The sequence below is a fragment of the Culex pipiens genome, chromosome 1 (genome assembly GCF_016801865.2).
Source record: "Culex pipiens pallens isolate TS chromosome 1, TS_CPP_V2, whole genome shotgun sequence".
In the NCBI taxonomy this organism is placed as follows: domain Eukaryota; kingdom Metazoa; phylum Arthropoda; class Insecta; order Diptera; family Culicidae; genus Culex; species Culex pipiens.
In genome coordinates this window covers 11,448,621-11,462,563 of record NC_068937.1, presented here as the reverse complement: position 1 = coordinate 11,462,563, position 13,943 = coordinate 11,448,621, and the positions used below count along the sequence as shown (strand labels likewise).

Here is a 13,943-nt window from a genome sequence, read left to right as displayed (position 1 = left end):
ACCCTGAATGTCCTGGTACAATTCCAAAATGTCTTCACAGTCATTGATCCACTCGCTCAAGCAACGAGGATCTCCGTGGAACTCGGGGAGTTCCGTGACTATTTGCGGGATCTTTCCTCTGTTGCCACTGTCCTGATATAACATTATTTAAACGAACTTCTCTACTTGCCACCGTTGTGGCAGTCTTCTTAATGTGTTTAGCTATAACTTTGCCTAATGTATAGAACCACCCCATTTTTAATTATCATTCACTGTTCAAGGGGCACTAAAAGATTGAGACAATGTCCTTTTTTGTTAACGCGACGTGTACAGCTATAATGCTCAGAATAATCATCAATTTGATATTTTTTTTTTTATTGTATTAGAGAGATTTTACACTTATGTGCATTCATCTCTTGGAAAGGTCTTTACATCTTTGCTTAATAATAGCACTTTTTGAGTTTTTTTTTTCTTCATGCTGCTCGTCGGGTTATTATGTCAATGTTGATCCTGGTACTCCTTGATTTGTTGGCGGCTGCGGCCACCTCACGAGCTTGCTTGTATGCTGCTTCTTTCGATCTTTTTTTGATGATGCTGTGTATTTTCAGCATCAGCAAAATTCCCACCATAACCAAAGTTATCCAAATTTTGATTTCCGTTCTTTCCAGGGTTTCCGTGTGCACCTCTTGATTCTCGATTACGGTGACCTGTTGGAGTCCGGAGTAGTCCAGCGTTTTTATCCGGAATGCCATCATTTCGTTGAGCGCCTTCGTATTCGGAGAATATTGCCTGTACACGATCGGCATACATCGGTGCCCTAGGGAAGCCCGCGTAGTTGCGCAAATCTGTCTCCCCTTGATACCTTATCAGGATCTCCTTGGCAATGTAGGCTAGGTTCTTATACCGGTTGGAAGCCACACCCTCCATCGTACTGGTGAACCCATAGTATGGGTTATTTCCTGGCACAGGGGAAATCGGGACGAGTGTCCATGGCCTTCTTGATGGTAGTGATGCACGTCAGACCAGACAACGCCGCCTGTCTGATAATGATCTTCAGACGGAGGTTTTCTTCCGGGATAATGTCTTCGATGGCCTTCATTCTAACGGAAACGTTCTCAACTGTTAGAGCGATTGGGAATCGGTCATGATAGCGTCTGATTAACTCTGTGGTTAGGACAATCTAGTGCCCCAGGTCAGACTTGACGCCGTCTAAGATCTTTTCCAAGCACTGTTGCGAAACCATCCCCATTTTTGCGACCGCAGTAACCGCACATGTTATTTGAAGCAGCCCTGCACGACTTTCCATATGGTGTCGTGAGTACACCTCAAAACCGAAAGTCATGGGTTCGAATCGTTTAAATGTCTAAATGTCTTACGGTAGTCTCAGTCTACTCGATCCGGACCTCCACGGTTGATGTCTTTATTATGTCGATTCATCTTGCGAAACCCCAAAGTCAACAAAGTGAATTTCCCTTTTTTTCGTACCTGTCAAAATCACGCATCTCTCTTTTATTCCCCTTTCATTTCCAAATCACTGCTAGCATCTCTGTCGCTGTCATTCAAGCACAACCTGAGAAACCTAAATTAACCATGGTCGTTCTTACAAGGGCGGTATCCACCACACAACCTATATCTTAAGTTTATGTGTTTTTGGTTTAATATTTTCTCTTTCTTTTATTTTTGATTTTTTTTCCTCACTCTGTCTTTATGGGCAGTATCTATTTTATTTTTCCCTCAAATGTTGGTTCCAATTTGGAAGTGGTTTCGTTTTTAATTAAAATTAAATCGTTTATATTATAACGATTGCTTTTGTTCGTGTCAATGTTATTTTTAATTCGTTTTTGTTTGGATTTAAACAAACTGTCGCGCGCGGACCTATTTCCGTTTCTCCTTGCAACTCAGATGGACTGTTGCATAATTTCCCAAACAACAACTCTTACGGAGTTTTATTAGTTTGTTTAATATTCACTAGTTCTTGTGTAATACTTTTCTTCATAGTTCCTCCCGCCTGTTCTTCATTAGTTAACGAACAAAGAAAATTAGATCTTCACTACTTCTGTTCTGTTGCTTTTAATTTTTGTATCACAGTTCGTCTCACTAGTTCAAGTTTCCACAACAGGTTATAATCTGATGATTTTAACATTTTGAGCATTTGATAAATCTGACCCACTATCGCGGGCTGAACTTGTTACTGTTGAGAATATTTCAACAATTGCTCTCGGTCTAAACGTCTAAACGGAAGTCTCAGTCTTCTCGATCAGGACCTCCACGGTTGATGTCTTTATTATGTCGATTCATCTTGCGAAACCCCAAAGTCAACAAAGTTTTTTTTTTTTATTGAATTAGAGAGATTTTAAACTTGTGTGCATTCTTCTCTTGAAAAGGTCTTCACTTCATCGCTTCGCCAATTATGGTTAGATGAGTCCTCGGTGGCTCTGGAGTTCGGATGAAAGACGAACCGCGCTGGTTGACTGTACGTGACGACTTGTATGTTGTGTTGTCATATTGTTATGTTATTTTAAATTGATTCGTCATCCTCTTGGTCTGATAAAACCAACCTTTTTTATTTTTTATCTTTTTTTTTTGTTTTCTTGGTGGTGATAATATGATTTGGTTATTAGAATTATCCATTTCGATATTCATTTCTTCCATTTTTAATTGAAGGCTCAAGTTTTTTTGGGTCAACTGACTGTTTTCTAGATTTAATTTTTGGTATTGCAATTCCTTTATCTTTGCATCTTCCGCGAGATATCATTCATATTCATCTTTTGTGGGTCGATCTGGTCATTCCTTTCGATAATTAATATTTTGCCCCTCGTTGGGGGGCCCCATGGTGATGTGCCCCCGTCAGGGACCATTTCGCGGTTTACGGTTTCACTATGCACTTGGTCTGTTCACTCGTTTGGTTTAATTTTGCTAACGTTCGCACTTTGATGGGCAACGCTGTCCACTTTTACGCTGCTTATATATTTTAGCTGATCCGGTAAACACAACCGTACTGGTCAGAGGCACTTTGTGGACTGAAAGTCAACAAAGTGAATTTCCCTTGTTTTCGTACCTGTCAAAATCACGCATCTCTCTTTTTAGTTTCCCTTTCATTTTCCAAATCACTGCTCACATCTCTGCCGCTGTCATTCAAGCACAACCCGAGAAAAAGAAAACTCACAGCTCAAATTTACAACCACTCTAATTTTTATAGAAACAGCTCTCCCAGCGAACAAAATTGATCTTCAAGAAGTCATTTCTTTGCTTCTTATTGCAATGATTGACCGATAAAAAATAATTATGATTTTTGCGACTGTCTTAAAAGACAATCGCTTTGTTTGTTTTTGATTTAATCGAAGTGTAATAAAGTCTTCGATTTTTTGAAAAGTGTTTTTTTTTGTACTTTCTTAAGATTATAATTATTTTGACTATTGTTTTAAACGATAGTCTTTTTGTTTTAGAAGTTTTCAAACGTAAATTTATAAAATTTTCTATTTTGTAATAAATTTCTCTTGCTGTTTTAATTAAGAAATTAAGTTGGTCTTCTCTAATATAATTTTTAATCGAAACTTATTGTTCTTTCTTAATCACCACTTCACTTTTGCGTTACGATGCTTGAGAGCGATACTACTCTTCGTAGTCTGTCCTCTGTTCTCATCCGTTCGAACTTAATTATGGCACGATATAGCACATATGCGAGCGTAATAAAAATTACTGCTACAGCTGCATATGCTAACACCGTTGTCGCGCTCGCACTTTTTTCCAAGTGTGCTGTTTGCAGCACATTCGCGTTTATGATGCGTATTGTCTCCTCATGCAATAAGGGCGGCTTTGGTGTACTTTGTTCAGTACCCATCGTTAACTTAAAATGTTATTTTTTTCACACTTTTGTCTTTTGATCTGCGGCACGTAGTTTTTTTAAAAACAAAATTTTGTTCTTGAGAAACAAATCCTCTCAATTTTTTTTTTCACTTTTTAATTTGCTGTTTTTTCTTCTGTAAGTCACTCGTTTTCTTATTGTCACTAAATTTTTCCATCAAACTTCTTCTTTTGAGTTCAATTTGCCAGAGTAAATCATAGTCTTTTGCTTGGACTCTAGATATGTACTCCTTCATTTTGTCACTTCACACGTTCTGTCACGGTCGCCATATAATATCTCAAAACGTTCGACAGTGCGAGGCGTAAGAACCGCGGGGAAACCTGCAGGGACTTTCTTTGCATTAAAAGCTATCCGAGGTGTGGTAGACTGCGAGGAGCAGTAACCAGCTCGGAGCTCGAAATAAAGTAGACAAGTCGCCTTGATGTTCCAGCCGAAAAGACTGATTTTTGTTTATTTGAACTCGGGTATTTATACTAGTCAAATTTGTGGTGACACTTTCGTGCTACAGTATGGACTTCTGGAGTTGGCTTGTACTGGGTTGAACCCTTGCGCTGGCTCAGCAGGAGTCAGCGTCCCGGCCAATTGTCGATGAACCGAAATATGGTTCGAAAAAGGCTATACGCAAGCATCAGCAATTATGCTTGCGCCAAGTGGTTCTAACTGTGTGTGGGCTCTACAGCCAGGCAGGGTTTGTGTTTTGAAAGACAAAACCTGGTCTTGTTGTGCGAGGTCCGGGCATGGTAATAAAAATGGAAATTAAGTGTGAAAGGGTATGTTGGGAATGCAGTGGTGTTCAGACTATTACAGGTGCAATTGCTGTCTCAATTAGTTGAAGTCGGTTTTCTGATGCTGCTCGAAGAGCATTTAGATCTTGTGCTGAATGTCCGGCGCCGTTTCCAGCATTATTTGCGGCGGTCAGCGTGGGCCCGATCGCTAATAGCTCGGTTTATCTGGCGCCAGTTATAAATTCTGAACCCTTACAGGGTTTTTAAAAAAGAATTCATTCACGTAACTTAAACTAATTCACTTTCACTTTTGATTTGATGCTCATTGGCTAGTATTGTAGACTTGTAGTATTTGATGCTCGATGGCTGGTGTTGTAGACTTGTAGTATTCTTGCAACTTGATGAACGATGAACGTTGATCCTGATGGTTAGAAGGTCCAAGCCGGTAGACTGATGCTCCTGGCGAATCAAACTCCTAAAACAGAATGGCTTCCTCTGGCTGGTAGCTGAGTATTAATATGCGTCCTAATTATGAAATGTCATTCTAGGCGCGTGGCGTGATCGGGTGCAACGGATGTTCGTCTGTTCGATGTTTTGGGTTTACGCCAGTTATAAAACGTCCATGGTAGAAGGGAAGATGTTTCGAAATTATCGTGTTAGGGGTTGTGATATGAATAACTGTGTTCTGCAGAGGTTCAGACTTGAATGATATTTTATTCTGAGCTTAGAGTTTGGGAAACCTAGCGCAAGCGTTGGCTGGCTTCGACATGTTGTTCAAACATGTGGCCAGAGTTTAAACAAATGCGCTGTACTTGAAGAGTCAGCGCAGCGTTAACATTTGGTTGCAATAACAAAGGGGGTCATGGTTATGAGGAAAAGGTTCTGTTTATTACTTGAGTGTCGTCGTGTGTGGGTATGCAAAGAAGGTCTCAGAAGGAAGAATGCGGATAATAGCTTAAGTTATGTAATGGAATTTGAGTAAGCTTTGGAAAGGATTTATGAGAATCCAAGGATAAGGATAATTCGATATGTTACATCTGGTACGCTACAGTCCTCTAGCTGTGGGCGCAGACCAGGGGGTCTCGCCCGAGGAATATTACCACAATCTAAAGTGCACTCAAGTTTATCTGATGAGCGAAGCGGACTTCCAGCGGACTGAACTTGTTACTGTTGAGAATATTTCAACAATTGCTCTCGGTCTAAATGTCTATATGTCTAAACGGTAGTCCCAGTCTTCGCGACCAGAATCTCCACGGTTGATGTCTTTATTATGTCGATTCATCTTGCGAAACCACAAAGTCAACAAATTGAATTTCCCTTTTTCCGTGCTTCTCAAAATCGCGCATCTCTCTTTCGTACAAATCTCCTTTAAAGACTTGTTATTACATCTCAATGGGCTTCTTCAATAGTAGTTACGAGACGATGTTGGTTGCTTCAAGTTCAGCCAAGAATGAATTTATCTATCGTACTTAAAACTTAAAGAAGGCTGTACGGAATCTAAGTCATGAACAATTCCGAGCAATACCCACAGCAGCAACGTTTGCTGCTCGTGATATATTGAGTGTTGTTCCAGCACGTTTATTATGGCGATTTGTGGGTCGCCAGTCGACTGCGCTTTTGATTGCGGTTTTCCCATTATGTCATCTATGTCACTAATGTTCACTGCTCACTATCACAAAATTTGTTAGGTATTTACGCCGGTCTGCTCTCTAACACAAAATTCACCATTTAGTTATCCATTTACATTTAATGGAGAGGCTCGCCATGTACGGAGTCTAACTTAGAACCTCAAAGAGTTGGGACATAAATTAATATCACGTCCCGACTTCATCGTTCATGACTTAGATTCCGTACAAGGCTATTTCGAGCCCAAGCGAGAGGTGCTATTTACTCCCCTTTCATTTCCAAATCACTGCTCACATCTCTACCGCTGTCATTCAAGCACATCCCGGGAAAAAGAAAACTCACAGTCAAATTTCAATACACAATAAAAAATAGGTTGTACTGTGGGTCGTGTAGCTGCTTCCGTGGGGAAAAGCTCCGGATGCTTATTTACCCACGCGGCCGACAATTTTGTAGCTACTTTTTCAATTTCTGAGCTGAAATCTACCAATGATTTGCCCTTTTGTTTAAGTGCCCTCAATTCGGCTGTCACGGCTACTGGTGTTAATTTAATCCCAAATCGGGATCTTAGAGTATTCCGTGCCTCTATAATGGTAGCTATTCCCGTTAACTCACCGCGAGCGGCACCAGTTAAACGGTTGTTCATAAATTGAACAAACACAGCTTCATCGACAGTTGATTGCCCCGCTCGGAGAACCGTCACGTCGTTCTAAAGCAGTCGCCATTTTTACCTTTTTTATATAAATCATTCAAGGTTATTATAACTTTTACCAAAATTCTTAAAAGAAAATGGTTCAATATTTTTATCGAGCCTCGCTGTTTATTTTGTATATACTTCTCCGTGTATGTATCGTAATTTTTTAAATAATTTTTCTTGGTCTGACTCTTTACCGAGTTCGGTCTCAGTTAATGCTAAATCATATATTTGCTTCGCTTTTTCCAATTTTTCAACTCTCGTTTTATCTTTATATCTCCTTTGACAAATTTTTTATAATTTTTGTCAGACTTTCAAAGTACTGATCCAGTGTCATTAAATCTCTCGTTATTTTACTTGTTGTTATTTAAATTTAACAAATTTTGTAATTTCACGCATTTTTTCCTGACTTTTTCTAACTTATTTGTTTATCTTGAGGCCGAGGAAACAAAAATATAGTGCGCTCACGTGATCCATGGGCAATGCTTCCTGGGTTAATGTGGTTATGATGTGCTCACGTGATCCGGGGTATTTTCATTTAGGGCCTGCTTCTCGGGTTGTGATGGAACCGACCGTTCCCACAACCGACGCTTATTTGTTTGTTATCTAATTGAAGATTGATAAAATTTTCGATTTTTTTTTTAAAGTCTTTCGAGATGCTTTAATGTAGAAATTGAGTTTATTTAACTCAATCTTCTCTTCATTAATGAGAAGATTTTTTCAATATTGACTTTTGACTTGACTTTTTAAAATAAGGGTTTTGGATAAAAAATTCCTATAAGGATTTTTTTCCAAGGTTTCAAGAATTTTTTGTAAGGTTTTTAAGTTTATGTCTAGTTTTCCATAAAAAATATTCTGAACTATAAAAAAATACAAAAATTATTACTTATCTTGTTGATTGAAAATTGGGTTGATCCATCACTTATGTGCGCTCCCCTTCTTGAAGATCACCGATGTTGAGTCCGGGTAGAAACACCGCGTAAGGATATGCGTCGAAGGCAATATTTTAGCTGTCATTTTTGTAATGTTTTCCCTTTTAATCACTTCCGGTTTCAATACGATGATTTTAGTTATATACTTATTACACATCACTTTGCCGTTTTCCAATGTTGCCAGGTGTTTACGTAGTAATTTTTTTTTAAATTGTTGTTGGCTATATTCACTGCTATTTTTCCTCTTGTCCTTTTTTCAGGTCTATTAGAGCTTGAGTTATATTTTTCTTCATTTTGATTCTTTTGAAAATTTCATCGTAGTTTATCGCAAATTATCTGCATTTATTGTTTATTTGTTATCACTTCGTGTCGATTGGCTATTGACCTAGCCATTTTTATTGCTTGAACACGTGAATATTGTTTATACATTTTAAATATTTGTTAACGCGAAGTGTACAGCTACATTGCTAAGAATAATCATCAATTTGATGTTTTTTTTTATTGTATTAGAGAGATTTTACACTTATGTGCATTCATCTCTTGGAAAGGTCTTTACATCTTTGCTTAATAATAGCACTTTTTGAGTTTTTTTTTTCTTCATGCTGCTTTCGGGTCCGCACGTCGTGTTATTATGTCAATGTTGATCCTTGTAATGTCCGTGCATACTCTGTAAAGTCCTTAACAGTCCTCTCCAATAATCTACGATGGATGTCATCTATGGTAGGGTTTCCGTGTGCACCTCTTGATTCTCGATTACGGTGACCTGTTGGGCACCGATCTGCTTCACATTATCTTCCTTCGACGTTTCGTTTCCCATTCTGGGTTTGGGACTATCACTTATTAGTTCGGAGCTTCACGACTGACTGGCTGGGAATTCGTTAAATGAGTGTACTTTTTTTTTTAATCTAACTTCGAATGTTGGTTCCAATTTGGAAGTGGTTTCTTTTTTGATTAAAATCAAATCGTTAATATTATAACGATTGCTTTTGTTCGTGTCAATGTTATTTTTAAATTCGTTTTTGTTTGGATTTTAACAAACTGTCGCGCGCGGACATATTTCCGTTTCTCCTTGCAACTCAGATGGACTGTTGCATAATTTCCCATACAACAACTCTTACGGAGTTTTATTAGTTGCACATTTTAACATTTTGAGCACTTGATAAATCTGACCCACTATCGCGGGCTGAACTTGTTACTGTTGAGAAAATTTCAACAATTGCTCTCAGTCTAAATGTCTAAATAACTTACGGAAACCTCAGTCTTCTCGAACAGTACCTCCACGGTTGATGTCTTTATTATGTCGATTCATCTTGCGAAACCCCAAAGTAAACAAAGTGAATTTCCCTTTTTTTCGTGCCTGTCAAAATCACGCATCTCTCTTTTTAGTTTCCCTTTCATTCCCAAATCACTGCTCACATCTCTGCCGCTGTCATTCAAGCACAACCCGAGAAAAAGAAAACTCACAGCGCAAATTTACAACCACTCTAATTTTTATAGAAACAGCTCACTCAGCGGACAAAATTGATCTTGATTTCGTAAAATTGTCCCACAAAGTGCTCCTTTTTCCAGCAATATTTTGACGATGGGGCGCCTAGCGGGCGCCACCTAAATGAGTGTCTCACGTCTGAAATGTCTCTCGTTGTTAAGGTGCTGTCTCCACGATTGATGTCTTTATTATGTCGATTCATCTTGCGAACAATCAAAAACCTCTGTCAGTCTCTCACGTTTTCAAATGTTGAAAATAAGCCGCTTAATTTTTTATTAGTCCCAAAACCGAGCGATCGCCCAACCTACTCTCATTCGATTTTTTGGAAAATGTTTCGGGAAGCTTTTATATAAAAATTGAGTTTACTTAGCTCAATTTTCGCTTCGTTAATGAGAAGTAATTTTTCTATGTCCAAGTAACAATCCTTGGCTACTTGTTTTTTCAATAATAATGTTTGAGATAAAAATTTCCTAAAAGGATATTTTTCAAGTGTTTCTAATTTTTTTTTCAAGGTTTTTATGTTAGAATCAATTTCTTCCATGGCATTTGTGGGCCATTTTAAAGAAGAATAAGTATTTTATTATTATTATTTTTTTATATTAATAGAAAACTTTTTTTTATTACTAATCTTGTTGTTAAATTGATGCATGTTGTTGACGCTCCCCTGATGATCTTGTTGGTTGGCTCCCCTTTACGGTTGATGTGGGAATAAGCCAAAAACCCTAGCTAACGGAAAATCGAGCCGTGCATCCTTACCTTTTTGATGGTGGTAATGCACGTCAAGCCAGACAGAGCTGCCTGTCGGATAATGATCTTTAGGCGAATATTCTCCTCTGGAATGATGCCCTCAATAGCTTTCATCCTGACAGCAACATTTTCCCGCGTTAATGTGATCGGGTACCGGTCGTGGTACCGCCTGATCAGCTCCGTAGTGAGAACAATTTGACGACCTAGATCAGACTTAACGCCGTCGAGAACACGCTTAGTGTCTTCCCGCGGGCTGAACTTGTTACTGTTGAGAATATTTCAACAATTGCTCTCGGTCTAAATGTCTAAACGGTAGACTCAGTCTTCTCGACCAGGACCTCCACGGTTGATGTCTTTATTATGTCGATTCATCTTGCGAAGCCTCAAAGTAAACAAAGTGAATTTCTCTTTTTTTTTGTACCTGTCAAAATCACGCATCTCTCTTTTTAGTTTCCCTTTCATTTCCAAATTACTGCTCACATCTCTAGCTGTCATTCAAGCACAACCCGAGAAAAAGAAAGCTCACAGCTCAAATTTCATTACAACCACTCTAATTTTTATAGAAACAGCTCACTCAGCGGAGAAAATTGATCTTGATTTCGTAAAATTGTCCCACAAAGTGCTCCCTTTTCTAGCAATATTTTGACGATGGGGCGCCTAGCGGGCGCCACCTAAATCAGTGTCTCATGTCTTTTGTCTGAAATGTCTCTCGTTGTTAAGGTGCAGTCTCCACGATTGATGTCTTTATTATGTCGATTCATCTTGCGAACAAACAAAAACTTCTCTCTCAGTCTCTCACGTTTTCAAATGTTAAAAATAAGCCGCTTAAATTTTTATTACTACCAAAACCAAAGGGAACGCCCAACCTACTCTCATTCAATTGTCCTGAGATGAATTGCAGCTTTGTTTCGTACTGTCTAAGTCTTAAATTCGCGTTACTACAACACCACTCTAGTTTTTATTAAAATCAACTCCCCGCTCAGAAGGGAAATTGCTCCTTTTGCAACCAACAACATGATGTTAAAGTTCAATTAAATATTCAACACTTGTCTTATTTTTGTCTCAACACAGTTTGTCTATTATGGGTATTTATTTTTTATTCAGAAATATCAACTCTTGGTTGATTAGTTTTAGATTTTCATCGATTACACACTGACTCTCGCTTATTTTTGAGATAGTTTACTTCTTTTTGCATAACACAGAAGGAGGTGAAAATTCCTTCGCATTGACCTTGGATTGTTTCAATTTTGATGGCCATTTGTTTTAGCGCTGCCATCAGTGACTTACATTCGCAGAGTTTCCAAAAACCAGCTGCTGAAATTTTTATTTTTCCCAAAACAAAACGGAAAGCCCAACCTCATTCAATTGTCCTGCGATGCAAAACTTGCAGTTTCGTTTCGTAAAACTGTCCTTGCCTAAACTGTCTAAGTCTTAATGTCAAGTTACTACAAACACCCACTCTAATTTTTTATTAAAATCAACTCCCCGCTCAGAAGGGAATTGCTCCGTTTTCAATTAGATATTCAACACTTGTCTTAATTTTGTCTCAACACAGCTAGTCTCGCCTTGAAAAAAAGAATGTCTTGAATTTGATCTACTTTGAAAAAAGAAGAATTACAGCGAAAAAAAAATACCAACTACTGCGATTTATATTTACGGCAAAGGTGATCCATCGCCAAAAACAGGATTTTTTTTTCAGTCTACAAAGATTTTTGTTGAAGCAGCTAAATTTGCTTCTGATCTAGCTAAAAGTTGTTGTTGATGCTTACAAATTTAGCTGTTTCATAATTAAGTTTAAAAAATGGCGATGGATTACCTCTCCGTGTTACAATTAAGACCTACAATAAATAAATAAAAAAAAAGCTAGCAAACTAATTCTAACTAATTTTAAATTAGGCTATTTTGACTAGATTGTTTCAAAAAACACAAAATGATTCATGAGCATTTAAAAGCAATATAAATCAAACAAATTACAAACTAAAATTTATAGAATGTTGAAGAGTTTTTAGTTCAGAGTGAATTAATTTATTTTATTTTCAAAAAAACATTGAGTAGTTAATATTTCTATGTAAAAATTGTAAAAAATACTATTTTCGAAAAAAAAACATTTTTAAGCACAAATTTCATCATAATCAATGTCATCAGATTGATAATTAAATTATAATAAAAAATAACAAATCCAGAGAAAAAAAATCTGCATTACTCCAATGACATAAAAAGAGAACAACTGTGTACATAAAAAATCAGGTGACATTCGATGTAAGTTTAGAAAACAAACAAGCAAACACTTAAATATGTCACCATAATTTAATTGTAATTGGAAAAATACAAAAAAAATACTGAACACATAGATATTACATTGATAATTAAAATCATTACAAAACCAATGCTATGCTATGCTATTCCGAGAAAAAAATGTTGAAAATGTTTATATTCACAATATAGAATTCAGTAAAAATAATTCTGACAACAACAACAATAATGTAAACAATCTAAAAATAACTCAACGTCGGAGTCCGGACCAGAATCAACCCAACATCGAGTGCAGCCAGCATCGCAAATCAAACAACTCAAACAAAATTCGACGAAAAAACGGCATTGAAGAAAAACCTCCAGAATCATAACAAAACGAAGCTTAGACAACCTTCAGCCACGTCATGGAAAAAAACACACACACACAAATTTTCAAACGCCGATTTGCCAACCGAAAAAAATCAAAGTGAGCACTGAAAAGCAATTCTGCATCCACAAAAAAAAACACAATCTCAACAAAAAAAAAATCCGCGCTCATACGCTCGCCAAAAAAAAATCGACTTGACCTCGAGAATCGAACCCAAGCGCACGCAATCGCAGCGCGCCCGCCCAACCACCTGAGCTAAAAGCTAAAAAGTTCGTTCGATTGGACGAAAAGTGGTTTTGCGAATGTGGGCAAAGCAGGCCGAGAGTGGCGCTCTCTCTCGCGGAGCTCACGAAACAAAGAAAAAAAAACAATAAAGAGTGTTTGAGAGAGTGAGGATGATTGTGTCTGGAAGCTAATGTGGAGAATGATTGCAAATGTTTTCAGATTGTAAAGATTGCTCAAACTTTAAAAAAATGGTGGAAATCTTTGTTTGAATGATTCGTATAATCACTTTTTGAAATTGTTTTGAAATGGTTCAAGGGTGTTTGCCGGTAGATATTATTGATAATTAAATTTAATTTCTTGAAATGCTGTCAAAAATCGATCGGTTAGAGTGCTGAAAAGTCATCAGAGAGGACACATTTGGACTGGAGGAGAAATGGCGGACATTGGAACCCTCATCATAAAAATAAGAAATCATAAACAAATTATTAAAAGTGGGCCAAGCAACAAAACGAAAATAAAAAAAACAAGTCTGGAAAAAAATCTATAATATAAAAATTATATAAATTCATAAAATAAAACCATTTTTCTTAATTGAATAGAACAAAAAGAAATTCCTGTTATTTTTAACCCAAGTCAAATCCCTTGCTTGGTCCAGACCAAAATCTAGGATAGAGCTGTCAGACCAAAAAGTAAAATAAAAAGTTTAAATCCAAGATACCGGTACGATTTGAGCAAAAAAAATGAAAAAAAATGGTTTTACTCAAAAACTTTTTAAGCTGAGAATTTTTTTTTTTGCCAAATCGGGTCCTAAAATGAAGCTTAGATTGCTGATATTATTGTTTACAGCGATAAAGCTTATTTTTCTTAGTACGACCACAAAGAGTTTAAAATGGATTTTTAAATCAATTTTGAAAAATTAACCTCGCAGTCCTTCTTGACAGAAAAGCTCCTACTTGACAGCTCGTTCCAAGGGGATCATAGTTGATCCATCGAAAAAATGTTGTCTTGTCAAATATTTTTTGCATTAAAATGAAAAAAGTGATCAGA

At 37.3% G+C, this 13,943-nt stretch overlaps 1 long non-coding RNA gene across 1 annotated transcript; it reads right to left on the bottom strand.

Annotated features, from left to right (window-relative positions):
• Positions 1 to 395: 395 nt before the first annotated feature.
• Positions 396 to 13,943, bottom strand: LOC128092991 (uncharacterized). The gene is made up of 2 exons (XR_008212155.1): positions 3,038 to 13,943; positions 396 to 1,464 (listed from the first exon to the last, which is right to left on the bottom strand). It is a non-coding gene; the product is annotated as an uncharacterized LOC128092991 (long non-coding RNA).